This window comes from Tursiops truncatus, chromosome 20 (genome assembly GCF_011762595.2).
Source record: "Tursiops truncatus isolate mTurTru1 chromosome 20, mTurTru1.mat.Y, whole genome shotgun sequence".
Classification (NCBI taxonomy): Eukaryota; Metazoa; Chordata; class Mammalia; order Artiodactyla; family Delphinidae; genus Tursiops; species Tursiops truncatus.
The window spans coordinates 1,473,057-1,488,678 of NC_047053.1; the positions used below are offsets into that span (position 1 = coordinate 1,473,057).

The 15,622-nt window shown below is 56.1% G+C and overlaps 1 protein-coding gene and 1 pseudogene across 10 annotated transcripts in view; one reads left to right on the forward strand and one right to left on the reverse strand.

Annotated features, from left to right (window-relative positions):
• The window catches only part of EPN2 (epsin 2), a 70,720-nt gene that overhangs the window by 15,713 nt on the left and 39,385 nt on the right, over positions 1-15,622 (forward strand). Inside the window, exon 1 of one of the 10 annotated variants that reach the window (XM_033846554.2) lies at positions 7,715-7,904. The exons of the other annotated variants lie outside the window; for them this stretch is intronic. The gene's annotated coding sequence lies outside the window, so the exon portion shown is untranslated. Of the gene's footprint in view, positions 1-7,714; positions 7,905-15,622 lie in introns of those variants that run through there. 10 annotated transcript variants of the gene reach the window in all.
• LOC117309511 (peroxiredoxin-1 pseudogene) lies at positions 11,305-13,951 on the reverse strand (annotated as a pseudogene).

The following is a 15,622-nucleotide window of genomic DNA, read 5'->3' on the forward strand; positions in this document are numbered from 1 at the left end:
GCGTCGATTTGAGTGCTGCGTTGCTCTGCCAGCCGGTGGATGGTGAAGAAATCCTTGCAGTAGAAATTTAAAGGCCTCTGCAAGGGAAGAAAAAGAAAGTTGGTTTCAAACTAGGAAGAGGGAAGCAAATACTGTCTTCTTTTAAAAAAACCCCACTTCTTTAGCACACTGCTTCTGAATCAAGCTCTCAGAAATGAGATTTAAAAGAAGAAACTGCCCCGCGAGGCTCATAGAATGTAATCTGGCGTTGGGCACCCTGAGGTGTCTCTCCTCGCCGGAGGTGATGTGGAAGGAGCACGGCACCCCTTGATCTGGCGTCTTCTGAGCATCAGGTCGCTTCAGAGGGAAGTTCCCAGACCAGTGCTGTCATCCTCTGAGGGCCCTCCTTCTCCCCGCAGCTCTGCGTCTCTCTCAGTTTCACCGAGGCCGAGGGAGGGCCCCATGGGAGGGTGCAGTTCTGTCGCTGGCCTCCAGGGCCGACCCTGAGTGCCCCTCTCTGTGCTTGCGGGCTGTGGTCACAGCTGTCCTGCTGGGAGCGGGCTCCGCCCGCACGCCGCCCCTGCCTGGCCCGGAGGCTCCTGCCCGGGGCGCCATCCACCTGTGTCCACGCGGGCACTCTGCAGCCAGGGGCTGCATCTGGCGGCGCGGAGGACACAGGTGCCGCACCTGGTGGTGGGTGAGGCCAGACTGGGCCACGCTGGGGAGGGTGGGGAGAAGGGCCACTCCAACCAGCCAGACGGGGCGGGGGGCGCGGGTCAGGTGGGCTTGTGGATGCTGAGGGTGCGAAGGGGGAGACGCGAGCCCGTGCAGCCTCCAGCTGCCCCGGCCGGCGGTGGAGCGCTGACAGCTCACGGGGGAGGATGCAGCCCTGGCGGATGCCTGCGCTGGTGCTGTCCCAGCACTGGCCAAGGGACCTGTTGGCCAAATGAGGATGGGGCTTATTTTTCTTAAATATATGAGCTTTTGAATAGGCGATACATCCACATGGTTCTGAACTGAGAAGGTGTTAAAGTACATTCTGAGCAATCCTACCCTTTACCTCTGACCTCCCCCGCCCCACCCCGTTCTCCCTAATAGCAACCCCTTTTAGTATCTGAATAGCCTTCCAGTGTTCTTTATGCAAATAAAGCAAAAGCAAATTTATATTCTTATTTCTCCCTTTGTGTTAAATCAAAGATAGCACCCTGTACACATTCTACCCCTTGCTTTTTTGCTTGCAGTGTAGCCTAGAGACTTTCCGTGTCGCTTCTTGGAGAGCCACGTCCTCTCTGTGAGCGTAGTGCTGTGATGCTCTCCTCCTGTACTGTTTTTTGGGGTTTTTTTTGCGTTACGTGGGCCTCTCACTGCTGTGGCCTCTCCCGTTGCGGAGCACAGGCTCCGGACGCGCAGGCTCAGCGGCCATGGCTCACGGGCCCAGCCGCTCCGCGGCATGTGGGATCTTCCCGGACCGGGGCACGAACCCGTGTCCCCTGCATTGGCAGGTGGACTCTCAACCACTGCGCCACCAGGGAAGCCCTCCTGTACTGTTTTAAATCCCATCCCCTGTACGGCAGCTTCCAGCTGTTCCTCACGTGCTGTTACATAACATTCCTGAGAGGATCGATCTTACCTACGTGTCCTCCTTCCCCACGTAAGCAGGTGGAGCTGCAGGTAGCATTCCCCAGGGACAGTGCTGGGTCCAAGGGTAATACACAGTTGTCATTTTGATAGATTTTGCCAAAGCCGTCCACAGGGGTTATCACACCCTGCCCTCCCACCGGCCCGTTTCCCCCTCGGCCTCACCAGCAGAAGGTAGAGTCAAACATTTGGATTTTTGCCAACCTGACGGATGTAAAGAGTATCTCAATGTACTTTTCTTTTTTTTTTCTTTGATTTATTTATTTTGATGTATTTATTTTTGGCTGCATTGGGTCTTTGTTGCTGTGCGCAGGCTTTCTCTAGTTGCAGCGAGCGGGGGCTACTCTTCATTGTGGTGCGTGGGCTTCTCATTGCGGTGGTTTCTCTTGTTGCAGAGCACAGGCTCTAGGCACTCCGGTTTCAGTAGTTGTGGCCCGTGGACTCAGTAGTTGTGGCTTGCGGGCTCTAGAGCACAGGCTTAGTAGTTGTGGGACATGAGCTTAGTTGCTCTGCAGCATGTGGGATCTTCCCGGACAGGGCTCGAACCTGTGTCCCCTGCATTGGCAGGTGGATTCTTAACCACTGCGCCGCCAGGGAAGCCCTCGAGGTAGCTTTAATTTGCATTTTTCTGAAACGTGAGCTGATCATTTCATATGCTTAGGGACCACTTACATTTTTTTGTGGACAGTTCTTGTCCCATTTTTCTCTTGAGTTATTGGTTGCTTACTTCTCAATTTCTGTGAGTTCTTTATATTTTTGGAAGGTTGGTTCGTTGTGTAATGAGCTGTAAATGTTTTTTTTAATTTTATTATTTATTTTTGGCTGCGTTGGGTCTTAGTTGCGGCATGCAGGGTCTTTCATTGCGGCGCGCAGCCTCTTTGTTGGGGCACTTGGGCGTCTCTCTAGCTGTGGCGTGCAGGTTTTTCTCTTCTCTGGTTGTGGCACACAGGCTCCAGGGCACGTGGGCTCTGTAGTTGTGGCGCGCGGGTTCTTTACCACTGGACCACCAGGGAAGTCCATGTAAATATTTTTTCAGGCTAGGAATTATTCTAATCTAGCCAGATTCTTTTAAGTACCCCTCCCCCCCATCTCCTCTTAAAGATTCAGACTGTGGCTTTGGGATGGAGTCTGGTCCTATGGGGACAGAACCGTGACCTTGGCTTCCTTCCAGGACTTTAAGTTAATTGGCCACAGACAGGTTTTCAGCATGAGCATACAGTGGTGTGGATGTGTTTGCATCTGTGCAGAGGCTGCGTGTCCAGGGTGTGTGGTCACTGTCATCATTCGTGGAGCAGGCTGATGGAAGGCCATTGTTTTTTTTTTTGGTTGTTATTCACAGCCTTATGGATAGGTGATTTAGTACCACACAATAAGGTTCACTCATTTGAAATATATAGTGCAAAAGCTTTTAGTGTATTTAGCGTTGTGCAGCCATCCGTGTAATCTTACTTTAGAATATTTCATCACCCCCAAAAGAAACCCCGTACCCGTTAAGCAGTCACCCCCTTCCCCCTCGTCCCCCAGCCTCTGGCCGCTGTCGGTCTGCTTTCTGTCTCTGGACTTGCCTGTTCTGGACGACTCGTAGAAATGGAGCAGTGTGTGGCCTTGTGTGTGTGCTTCCCTCGGCGTGTTTTCACAGTTCACTGTGTGGAAGCAGGTGCCTGCACCTCCTTACGTGTTCAGCCTGAATGCTGTTCTGCTGTATGGATATACCACGTTTTATTATTCTAGTTACCCATTCATCTGTTGAAGGGAAGCTTTTTCCACTTTCTGGCTGTTACGAGCGATGCTGCTGTGAGCTCCGTGGGCACCGTGTCCTTTCTCTTGGGTAGAGACACAGGCCTGCACCACCCCCACGCTGGGGAAGGAACGTGGAGAACTGCACACTGGCCTCTAAAGTGCTGGACACAAAGCGACACACGTCACTTCTGCCACATTTTACTGGCCAGGGCCGTGGCTGACCCAGAAGGGGGGTGGGGAATGCAGTTCTGTCCCAGGCCCTGGAAGCCGTGGACTAGAAATGTTTGGTGCACAGAACTAATGACTGCAGAGAGGCGGAGCGGGCATCCGGGGGCCCAGGGGAAGGATCCTGTCTGGAGGGGTCACTAGCAAGGTGGAGCTCCAGGGTGAAAGTTACCTGCCACTGATGGGTCCTCCTTGAAAGCTGGTTGGTGGAGAGACCTTGAGTCTTGCAAGGAGCAGCTTAGAAGTGTGTGGTGGTCTTGGAGAGGACAAGGGCAGCCTCATGGAAGGAACGTTAGGCTCCCGGGCTGAGGACCGGGCTCCCTGAGCTCTCCCGACAGGCGCTGGGGCTCAGCAGGGGCAGCGCAGAGCTCACCCACCCTCTCTTCTCGCCTGTAAAATGCCTCCTTTGCGGGATGTGGCACACAGTGGGCTGTTATGAAAGGCAGCTGTCACCTTGGTGAGTTTGGCCAGCAGCAGTGGAGCCTGTGGTCACTGAGTGCATGGGCCCGGCCTCCCCGGGTCTTGGTCCATCCTCGCTGGGAAGCACGGATGTGCCGAAGGACCGCCCTGTCCTCCCCCTAGTGACCCCAGGCTGACTGAGGGAGGAGGAGGCTGGTGGCCAGTGAGTATTCTGGGGCAAGTAGACAGCTCTCCCCTAAAATGCAGTGTTTTCTGGACAGACCTGCGTATGCGCCGTCGTCAGTGCTGGAAGCGCACTCCTTTATTATTATTTTTCTAAACAAAGTAGCACAAAGGCAATGTAAACATTGTTTGAACCAAAAGCATTTGGCTAATGGAGATAAAACCGAAAGGAAAATAACAACTTTAGTTTCTTTTTGGCTTTTGTGTTTTGACATTTAGCAGTGTACTTCTCATCTTTTAAGAATTTGAAAAAATCATACGGTATGGAAACCGCGGTTTGTTTCTGCTTGTTCACTTAGTGTGAAACGGACTCGGTGCCGCCTTGCCTGACCTTGGCCTCTCCTGGAGGGTGTGACGGGGGACCGCGGGGCCAAGGAGGGTCCGGCAGGGGCGCGCTGCAGACCCGTAGGAGGGGCGGAGGGTTCCACCTCTGTCCACGCAGCTTTTTCAGGTCGTCATCTGTGGGGCCTCGAAGGCCTCCACTGCGCTTCCCGGAGGAGGTGACCACCCGTGACGCTGGGGCCACCCATCTTTCCGCTCCGACCAGCTGTTGTTTTTAAACCGCAGCAGTATCGTAGGACGTGTGTCCTGCTCCGCAAGACGTCTGTGGGTCCTGGACTTGGGCATCAGGTGAGGGTGGGGAGAGCTGCCGAGATCGGGGGCGGCGTGTGAGCAGGTGGGGTCGAGTCGTTCCTTCCCGCAGCAGATGTGTGCCCGGCTCCGCGCCAGGCCCTGTGAGGCAGCCAAGTGTGCAGACAGTCGGGGCCTCTGTCCCCCGAGAGCCCGCAGTCCAGAGGTCTGGGGGAGGAAGGAGGGAGAGGCGGGGGAGGGCCGGAAGCCGGCCGCACGCGGGCGGGGGGCGCTCAGGGAAGGGGAGGTGGTGGTGCCGGGCTCAGTGTCCTGCCACGGGGGCCTGGGCCTCCACGCAGCAGGCCTGGGCGGGCCGTGCGCTCCCACACAAGGGTGTCTGAGCTGTTGGTCGGCGTAACTAGGACGCGTGCAGCTCTCCCAGCCTGAGGCTGGCTTCTTGCCACATCCTCTGGACTCCCTGCGTCCCTGTCAGTTAGCACCACTCCCTGAGACCCTCAGCTCTCGCCTCCCCTGCACTGGATGGTTCTCCTGTGTCTCTGCCCCGCTCCTGGCCCTTCTTGGACTTCACTGATGGCCACTCACCTCCTCTGACTTGCGCCCTCATCCCTGCTCTCCTGGGCTCCTCCAGCGCCCCGCCCAGCCCTCAGCACTAGCTGCTCCTTGGCCGTCTCCATCCTCCGTGCCTGTCCTGCCAGCACCTCCAGCTACGTTCCTCTGAAATGAAACTGCTTGCTCTGCCTCTTACCTTCTCCTGAAACCGGCTCACCCTCTGCACCTTGACATCCTGTTAAAGGTGCCTCTGTGTCCCTGCCATTCCCGCCAGCCTCTGCTGTGGGCGTCCTGTGCTGCTGCCCCCGCCCCGCCGACGGCCTGCTGCGGCTCCATCAGTACTGCAGAAGCCCCGCCTCCGCGGCGCCACCTCTCTGCCCCCCGGACACGCAAACCCACTCCAGTAGCTTTGACTGCAGCAGTGTATCTTAAAATAATTTTAAGTGGTAGCAGTTGAACATTACTCATCTTAATAGTTTTTTAATCTATAAAATGCCATGGTGCCTTTGGCGGTTCCTCAGAAAGTTAAACAGAGAGCTACCACGTGACCCAGCAGCCCTGCTCCTTGGTATCTGCCCGGGAGAACTGAACACACGCGTCCACACAAAAACTTGTACGCAAAGTTCACAGCAGCGTTATGCATAACGGCCAAGAAATGGAAACAACCCAGGTGTCCTCCAGCTGACAAGTGGGTAAATAAAATGTGGTCTATCCATACGATGGAAAATTACTCCTCCATAAAAAAGGATGAAGTACTGATGGATAGTGCAGTGTAAATGAACCTTGAAAATATGCGAAGTGACGGGGCTTCCCTGGTGGCGCAGTGGTTGGGAGTCCGCCTGCCGATGCAGGGCACACGGGCTCATGCCCCGGTCCGGGAAGATCCCACATGCTGCGGAGCGGCTGGGCCCGTGCACCATGGCCGCTGAGCCTGCGCGTCCGGAGCCTGTGCTCCGCAACGGGAGAGGCCACAATAGTGAGAGGCCCGCATATCGGGGAAAAAAAAAAAACCCATATATATATATATATACGCTAAGTGAAAGGGCCACATACTGTGTGATTTCATGTATGTGAAGTGTCCAGAATAGGTGAGTCCACAGAGACAGAAAGCAGGCTGCTGGTCGCCTGCGGGGGGCCGGGTGGAAGGAGGAGTGGGTGGTGACTGCCGACATGCAGGGTCTCCTTGGAGGGATGAGAACGCCCACCACGGCCGCGGTTATCCAACACTGTGAGGGTGCTAAATTGAGTGTGAATTGTACACTTTAAAATGGTGAATTTTATATCTATAAAAACAAATAGAAATATAAAAACTAAACAGTAGAAAAACAACCCCTCCCCCAAATGCCGTAACAGTGATACCTGATTTCATGTACGTTATTACTTAATGCAGGTGTTTGAGTTTAAAAGTAAATTGATTTAGGGACTTCCCTGGCAGTCCAGTGGTTAGGACCCAGCACTTTCACTGCCGAGGGCCTGGGTTCGATCCCTGGTCCGGGAGCTAAGATCCCACAAGCTGTAAGGCATGACCAAAAAAAAGGAAATTGATTTGAAGAAAACTATTAAGCAAACGATGGTGCAGCTTGGAGAGAATTCCTAAGCAAGCACCTGGCACACTGGAGATGCCCTGTGAGCGTTAACCATTATTACTGTTACTTGGAGGGTTTGGCAGAAATCTGGAAGGTGAGTGACCGAGGTCGGCAGGTCCGGATCCCTTAGCGAGGCCCGCAGACGTCCCCACGCCTCATCACCGCCTCCCTCGTGCCCTGCGGTCCCCCCATCCTCCCGCGCCTCTGCCTTGGTTGCGTGGGTGTCCCAACCCAGACGAGGAGCCGCGTCGTGTGTGTGTTTCCCTGTGAGCACCATTCTTTAAGCACCGAGTGTGTGAAAAGTGCTTGTTGAATCTAGTATCAGCTAAACTGTTCATCTCTCTTTGTGCTGTGATGATGAAATGATGTTACAAGAGCAAAAGCATTTTCAAAACACAGTTCAGAGGACACTCGTACACCCTGTGGAGTAGTTCTGATCCCAGGAACGTGGTCTAGAACACTGGGTGCACGAGCCCCAGGGGACACATGCGCACACCAGCACTGTTCACGATGGCGAAAAGGTGAGCTCGGTCTAGGTGTCCACGGACAGGAGCGTGAGTGGGGAGACTGTTACACGTGAGCACAGGCAGCTACCATACAGCAGGGACGCGGATGAGCCGCCCCAGACCCGCAGCCACACGTGTGGACGAGTCTCAGACACGTAGTGTCGATGCCGGAGCAGGTTGTGGCAGTGGTACATGTGTGGTAAGATCATTTTCTTTTTTAAAAGCAAGGGACGGAGGAACTCAGAACCCGAGCTGTTTGCTGGGGTGGGGGAGCGGGAAGGGGCCTGGGTGACAGGAGTGCCTCGTCTGGGCCCCACATGTGGTTGGTGCTTCTGCTTTTGTATATGCCCAACAGCATGTCACAAACACTTAAGAGGACAGAGGAGCGGCAGGAAGAGCTTCGGGCGGGTGCGCCTTTTCTGGGCCGACCGTGACATTTGAGAGCCCGGTGAGTGTTGCAGAGTAACACCCTGGGCAGGTCTCCAGCAGAGGGGAAGGAGGGAAGTTGCACTTTTATTCTGAACCAAAAGAGGAAGCTTACCTTTCATCACCGAGACCCGGTTTTTCCTGGTGGTGTTTCAAATGGCGGCTGTTTTAAAGGAATAATCCGCGTTCTCGGGTTGTTACTGCCCGTGTGGCTAATTTAGCAGAAGACACGGTTGTAGCCAAAGAGGTACCATTTCTTAAGGGTGTGAGTTCTGAAGGGCTAATTTTTTTTTAATAAATTTATTTATTTTTGGCTGTGTTGGGTCTTCGTTGCTGCGCGTGGGGTTTCTCTAGTTGCATTGAGCGGGGGCTACTCTTTGTTGAGGTGTGCAGGCTTCTCATTGCAGAGCACAGGCTCTAGGCGTGCGGGCTTCAGTAGTTGTGGCACACGGGCTTCAGTAGTTGTGGCACGCAGGCTCAGTAGTTGTGGCGCATGGGCTTAGCTGCTCCGCGGCATGTGGGATCTTCCCACACTAGGACTCGAACCCATGACTCCTGCATTGGCAGGTGGATTCCTAACCACTGTGCCACCAGGGAAGTCCTCCAGAAGGGCTAATTTTTAAATCGTTTTGGAGTCTCTGGTACCTGAGGCTCCTACCCTGCCGGATTTTGTCGTGTTGCCGTCTGTGGGACCTGACATGTCCCAGGGTGAAGCTTTCTTGGAGAGCGTTAAAGGCCCCCTTCTTTGTAGGCTGCACTGGAAGGAGCTGGGAACACCAGGGTCCGATCCCAGGACAGCACCACACCGCTCAGAACTAGCGTCCGCACGCAGGCGGGGGCTGGGCCCCTTCCAGTTCCAGCATCTTTGCTCCTGCCCTCTTCGTTTGGTGAGCTGGACAGGATGTCCTGTGGCCAGCTGAACAGGGGGTAGGAAAACAGTTGCTTCTCTGCCATCTTTTGGCCTTTTCAGCACCTAGACAGGAGGGGCCCTTCTAGACCTCCGGATTCAGTGAGTAAAAATTCATTGTTCTCATGACTTTGAGCATTGGATTTGTCTGAAGCTAAACAGAATAAGAATAGAGATTAAGAGGGTGGGACCAGAAGCCAGAGGTCTGGGATCAGATCCTGGTCCTACCAGTTGCTGGCCTGTAGCTTAGGCCAGTTACTTAACCTCTCTGTGCCTCCACTTCCTCACCCATGAAATGAGGGTAAGAAGAATAATTACTCCCTGTAGAATTCTTACAAGGTTCAGGGAGTAGGTACGCCTGGCATACAGCCAGGGCTCAGTCAGGATTCTCCAGTTTCTGTTTAGAGAGCCTCTTCTATTTTCGGTTTCTATTCTAAGCCTGTTCTCTTACGATGACTGCTAGTATCAGAGAGTTAGCACATCTGAGACCTTGCTTGGAAATGCCAGCCACACAGGAGAGGAGCTGGAGCCGGTGCCCGTGTTTAAAGGTTGTGCGTGTGGTCAGGCACCTCCTGCCCAGCGCGTTCTCCCTGGGCCCTTGTTGCTTCTGTAGGCTTGTTCCCCCGCCGTGGACGCTGTCTCCTGGCTGTCCTCGGGGGGCTGCTGAGAAGCACCCTCAGAGACACACTCAGCTTGGCACAGCCGGGAGCAAGCAGGTGTCTGGACCCCTGTCACGCAGCGCTGAGTAGCGGCCGTCCTCACTGCGTCCCCTGGCCTCCGGTCACCGCTGAAAAGGCAGGCTGTAGGTCCCTGTGGCCAGACAGGAGACGTCCGTCCTCGCCTCGCACGCTGCCCAGGCTGCTGCTCCTGAGCCCAGGCTGGCGGGGCTTCGGGGCCTCCATCCGCGCGGGGTGTGCTCGCTGCACACTTGTCTGTCCCTGTCCTCGGGTCCGGCATCGTGAACTTTTAACCACGTAGTTTGGTTTTGCATGTTTGGTGAGCAGAGCAGCTGTTCTGCCCAAAGTGACAGAGATCCCGAGGGAGACTGAGTGGGAGACTGAACCCCGGTGTCTGCGTAGGGGGGGCGGGGGTGCTGTTTTCCTTTCTTTCCCTCTGTGTTCATTCACTCAGCGCACGTCAGAGCGCTCCCGGGGTCGGGCTCCGTCCTCGGCGCCAAGGACACAGCGGTGAAGAGGGGCAGGGCCCGGCGCTTGCGGGGGGAGCAGATAAACGGGGCATAAGCAGGAAGCTGTCCAACAGAGAGGGGGGCTCCGCCACACGTGGAAGGTGGTGACTTGAGAGAGTGACGCGTGGTCCCGAGGAGGCGAGGTCTAAGCTGACAAGAAAGAGCCGGTGTAGCGGCAGTGCCGGGAGGCGGCAGGTGGAGGCAGGTCGTTCCAGCGACCAGCGACATGACGGGGGAGAGGGCGCAGCACGTGGGTGGCACGTGAAGAGCTCACCTTCCCAGTGCGCCCGTCTTCTGGTCTCTGGGGCTCTGGTTCACCCCCCGCACGGCCTGGGCTGGGCCTGTGAGGACCCGTGGACATCAGCCGTCACTCCCCGAAGCCGTGGGAGCCCCGTTCCTGCATGGCCACGTGGGGAGAGTCGGACGTGACCTCCCGGCCCTGCTGGTTTAAGGGCCGAGGTGAGCAACTGCCCCTTCTTCTCACGGCCTTGGTTTGCACTTACACAGCGTGCAGGCACCTGTTCCTTACCCGCGCGGGCTTCCTCTGGGCGAGCATCTTGAGCTCCTTTTGAGAACACTGTCAGGTCGCTGCTGAGCCTGAAACCAGGATTCTGGCTGCGGGGTCCACAGCCCCCCCTTTGGCTTCCGCTCTCCCGCGGGCTCCTCAGGACATGGCGACAGCCCAGCACTTAGCGCCACCACAGAGACCGGCCAGGTCTAAATTAAGCATGAAATCATGGGAATTCTAAATTTTCCCATGTAGCTCTTCTTTTTTCCCAAATGGCTCAAGCTGGAAGATTCTACTGATCGGACTGTAATCCATCGCTGGGCCTGCCCCGTGGGGTGGGTCTGAAGCCGTCGGTTGCCCCCCCCAGTCTCTGGGTGGCATTGCCACCTACCATTAGTGGGTATTTCTGGTAGCAGAGTCACAGCATGTTAGAATGGAGACTCTGGCCCGGGGGTCACGCGTGTGCAAGCTGCCTTCCTTGGAGGGGGGCTGTGTTGTGAGGGCTGCCCTTCATACTCCACGGTCCGCAGGAAGCCGCACAGGCCAAAGAAACATGCACCGCGAGGCTTCTTGCCGGAACTCTAGCCTCTCTGTGGCTGACCTGGGGCAGGGGCCGCCCGTGACACCACGGAGATGGCAGGGAATTGAGCCACTTGTCAGAAAGAGGGCCTGGGGACGGGAGGGTTGGGCAGCTCGGCTGGTCTGGTCTGCCCCGTCACTTTAGGGGCGGGAGGCTGGGCCTGGCCTGATCCCCGCTTTCCCGGCTCCTGGTTCTGTGTGCTCTACCGCTCCACGCTGTTCGCTTTCTGGCTGGATTTTTTTTTTTTTTCCTCCTCAGCTCAAGTTTAATAAAACTACAAAAGACCAAAAGTGATACCCTACTACTATACACATCAGTTTGCCTGCCCCATAATACTGCTCGGGCCATTCCCTCCAGAGGAAGAAAGGCTGGCCTCCCCAACCCCTGCCGGAAAGGCCTGTCCTGTCCCACACCACATCAGGGCTGAGTGGAAGGTCTTGTGTTTTAAGCATGACAGTAGTACAAAAGAGGTTTTGTTCTCATGGCCACCTACTGCAGCCTGGCCCTAAAATGGCCCAGCGCTCACTTCTGCTTAGAGAAATATTCTTTGCTCTTCGGGACATCAGGCTCGATGGTATCGCTGCCAGGCTTCCAGCCAGCTGGGCACACTTCCCCATGTTTGTCAGTAAACTGGAAGGCCTGAACTAGTCTCAGTGTCTCCTCCACAGAACGGCCAACAGGAAGGTCATTTATGGTGATCTGCCGAAGGATACCTTTATCATCAATAATAAAAAGGCCCCTGAATGAGATGCCTCCATCGGCCTTTAAGACCCCATGGTCCTGAGCAGTGGTGCGCTTGGGGTCTGACACCAAGGGAATGTTCATGGGTCCCAGTCCTCCTTGTTTCTTGGGTGTGATGATCCATGCCAGGTGACAGAAGTGAGAATCCACAGAAGCACCAATCACTTGGCAGTTGAGTTTCTCAAGTTCCTCTGGCCGTCACTGAAAGCAGTGATCTCCGTGGGGCACACACAGGTGAGGTCAAGAGGGCAAAAGCAGAACACAACATATTTTCCTTTGTAGTCAGATGGGCTGAGATCTTCGAACTGGGGGGCACGGTGCCCTATTTTGGCATTTCCTGAAGACTTATTGCTATCAGCAGGTCTCACGGACAAGCCACAGAGGACAGTCAGGAAGGAGACACGCTGGCCGGAGTTTTTAAGAATGTTGTCTGTGGTTGGTCATTTGCAAAGCTACTCTGAGGAGTGGCAGAGGTGGGACTCTGTCCTCTGTGGCACGTTTGTGCATCCACGTGGTCCAGCCGTCAGGGTGTTTGATCCTCGACCCTGTGAGGGCGGTGCAGCTTGTCACATCCCCATTTCTAAGTGACTGCGTTGTCGGACGGCCAGAACCATGTCTCCCAGCCCCGGTCCTTGCTTCACATCATCCTTTAAAATGACCACGTTTCAACACCTGTGTAATCTGCGCCCAGGGCTGCTCTTCCCAGAGACTGAATGATTGGCCACGTTGATAAAGAAAAACGAAATTCCTCATGTGTGTTTTCAGTACTGATTTCTACTTTTAGAAAAATCGAGAACAGGTGAAGTCCACAGGAGGATGTCTGACATTGAATTTTCCTCTGCTTGTTCCGCGACTGTCGTGTCTTGGGAGAAGCCCCAGGGGCTCTTTAGGGGGGTAGTTAGAGGGGGCAGGGGTCATCCAGCATGGGGGCAGGGCCATCAGGCCCCACTACAGCCAGTTCACTGGCACCCCGGGGCTCTTCCTGTGTGGGCGGTTTCACTACCTGCTTTATCATCTGGAAGTTAAGTGTCATGTTCATTTTTGCAATTCTTTCAGTACATGAATGCAAAGTTTTCTTTAAGCCCGCTTTTGGGATAGAGATATAAAATTTGATTTCTCTACCCAGCGACGTTTCCTTTTCTGGCTGGCCCTCTGCTCCCCCCACCCCAGCCCCGTGGGTGTGAAGGCTGTCACCTGCCTTGAGGAAGTCGCAGGAGGCTGCCAGATGCAGATGGTGCGAGCTGCCGTCTGGGGTACATTCATTCAGCGGGATCTACTGCTCGTGACTGGCCTGGCCTGTGACTGTTAGGTTTGGGGAGGCGAGAGGCGTTTGCTGCCTTTCCCTCATAGCTGGTCCTGGTCCCTGATAATGATCCCTGATCCCTGAAAAGCCCCCGAAGTCTCCGTGGGGGTTGGTGGAAACCCCGACCGACTGCATCTTCTCCGCGCCTGGCCAGCCACGCCCCATCACAGAAGCACGATAGCCGAGGCACACGTGGGCTTTGAGCAGGGACCCACCTGGGCTGCGGGACCACGGAGAGCTTCTCCCTCCCACGGTTGGTCCGGGACTCCAGATTTGGAAGGAATTTCCCCACCCAGCTCTCCAGGCCCTCGGAGCATGTTTTTGTGGAATTCTTCCTGCCTCCAGGGGCATCACTCTAGCCTCGGAATTTTTTGTTTGTTTTTTTTAGTTTTGTTCTATTTGCTGTTTTATTCAGTCTATTTCTAGTCTCCACTGTCAGTCGAATTCTGGTCGTGTTTTCAGATATGCCAGAATTTTTCTGCCCTAGCCTGTCCTCGGCAAATGTGATCCAGTGGTTACTTTATGGTCACCATTATAAGCTGCTTTCGGAAAAGAGTGATGATCCCAGAGTTTGGCTGGGGTGCCTACGTGTCGAGGACTAAGGGATGCAGCTCCTCGGTCGGCCTGGGCTGTGGGTCAGCCGTGCCTGGGGGCCTGGTTGGAGTCCCCGCACCTGTCCTGGAGGCTCCGAGTGTGCTCTTTGGCTGTTGCCCAGGACGGAGCGCACAGGCTGCCGGTTACACGTGGCCGCGAGGACTCCTGCAGCTGTGAAGTGCAGGGTACGGGGCTTCGGGCCCAGGTGGGCCCGCAGGTTCAGGCAGTGTCCTGTCCTGTCCGGCTCCATCCTTGGCTCCTGCCTGCTGCTCTGCAGGCTCAGCAAGCTGGGAGCGGAAGGCAAATCGAGGAGGAAGGTTTGGAGAGTGGGGCCTGCAAGCTGTTCAGAAAAGAGCGAGAAGAGAACAGAGCTCAGGGCTGGGTGTGCACTTGGGGAGTGTCGGGGCTTTAAGGGCAGCCCCGGCGGGTGTCTGCTGGCAGGAAGATGTCTGGGCGTTTACAGGCAATCCTGGGGTGGAGGGGGGAGGTTTCAAAATGGGAAAACGAGGTCTGAGGTCTGCGGGGCGAGTGGGATGGACCCACAGTGCCCGCATCCTCCGTTGAGGGCCCAGGAGGCCCCTCACAGCGTCAGAGACTCACCTGCAGTCTCAGGTGAGGCAGGCGCGGAGCAGGTGGGCCCTGAGGATGGTTCCTCGGAGGCGCCTTTGGGGCCCCTTCCCCTTCAGGAATTGCTTACCCCCATCTCGCCCTTTCTGTAGCTTTAGGAAAACAGCACGCAGCTGTTCACAGTACATTCCTATGCTTTCTCTGACTGTAACAAGTATTTCATTAGCTTTTCCCCTCTCAAAGCCGAAGTATTTCAGAGAGACTGCTAACAGGTGTCCTTGCAAGCTGGGCCGTAGCCCCTCTTTCTCAGCTGTCCGGGTTCCTTTCCCAGCCTGGGTCCGGGAGGGCAGAGGCACCCAGCCCTCGCTCGCGGGAACGGCTGCCTTTTCTCTGCCACCAAGGGCCTGGGAGGCTCAGGGGGTGCCCTGGCTGGGCCTCGCAGCCTACCCTGGGAGGGCACCAGACTAGAGGATGGGCAGCAGAGCCTGACACAGTATCTCTCCCCCAGGACGTGGTTTCTTTTCATTACATCTTTAACCATTTGAGGCCTGTTTACCAGGACCGTTGCTCTTGTGCCTCCTCGGAGTGCCTCCTGACCTGGAGGAAGGTGGCCGGGGTCTCTCCAGCCCACCTGCTTCTCCGAGGAGCAGGGCGCTCGTGCCTGCCGAGCCCCCCGTGGGTGATAGATAAAGTGCCAGGTGGGCCCGGGCCCTGGGGACTTCGGGTGACTGGTGTGACGTTGGCAAGCGTTTGCTCTGGGACGTCAGAGCCCTTCCCCTTGGAGGCCCGTCTTCTCGCCGGCGTGGACGGCCAGCCTGGTCACATCACGCACGCAGGTCCCCATCAGAGCGCCTGGCCCTGGTCCTGGGACACACGGTAGAGGGCTTGTGAGAGCCGGTTGGTCAGTGAGGGGGCAGGCTGTGCCCACCCACGCGGAAGCCCGTACGCTCTGTGGCTTCAGAAGGAAGCAGGCTTCCTGGCCTGCTGAGGGACACATGTGCGACTGTCACTAGGGTGGGCTTCTGTGCTCCCCCTGTCGGCTGGCTCCCTGTGCGGACTGGGCATTTCCCGCAGCTTCCCCTCCCGACACTTCTGTTCCCTCACTTCTGAGGCTGTGGATGGGGCCGGTGGGGGCCGTCCGTCGTCCCTCTGGCAGGAGCAGCCCAGCATAGGGGTCGCGGCGAAGCAGCGAATCCTCCCTGGGGGCCCAGGCTCCCCGTCTGCACCAGGGCTGGAACGATCCTTACCTGGAAGGCTTTTTGTGGAGAGCCGGGCCCGAGGCCACCCGCCTCCTTCCCAGGCCAGAGGCCCAGAGGCGGCTGGGGTGGGGTGGAGTGTGGGGCAGCTGCTGGCT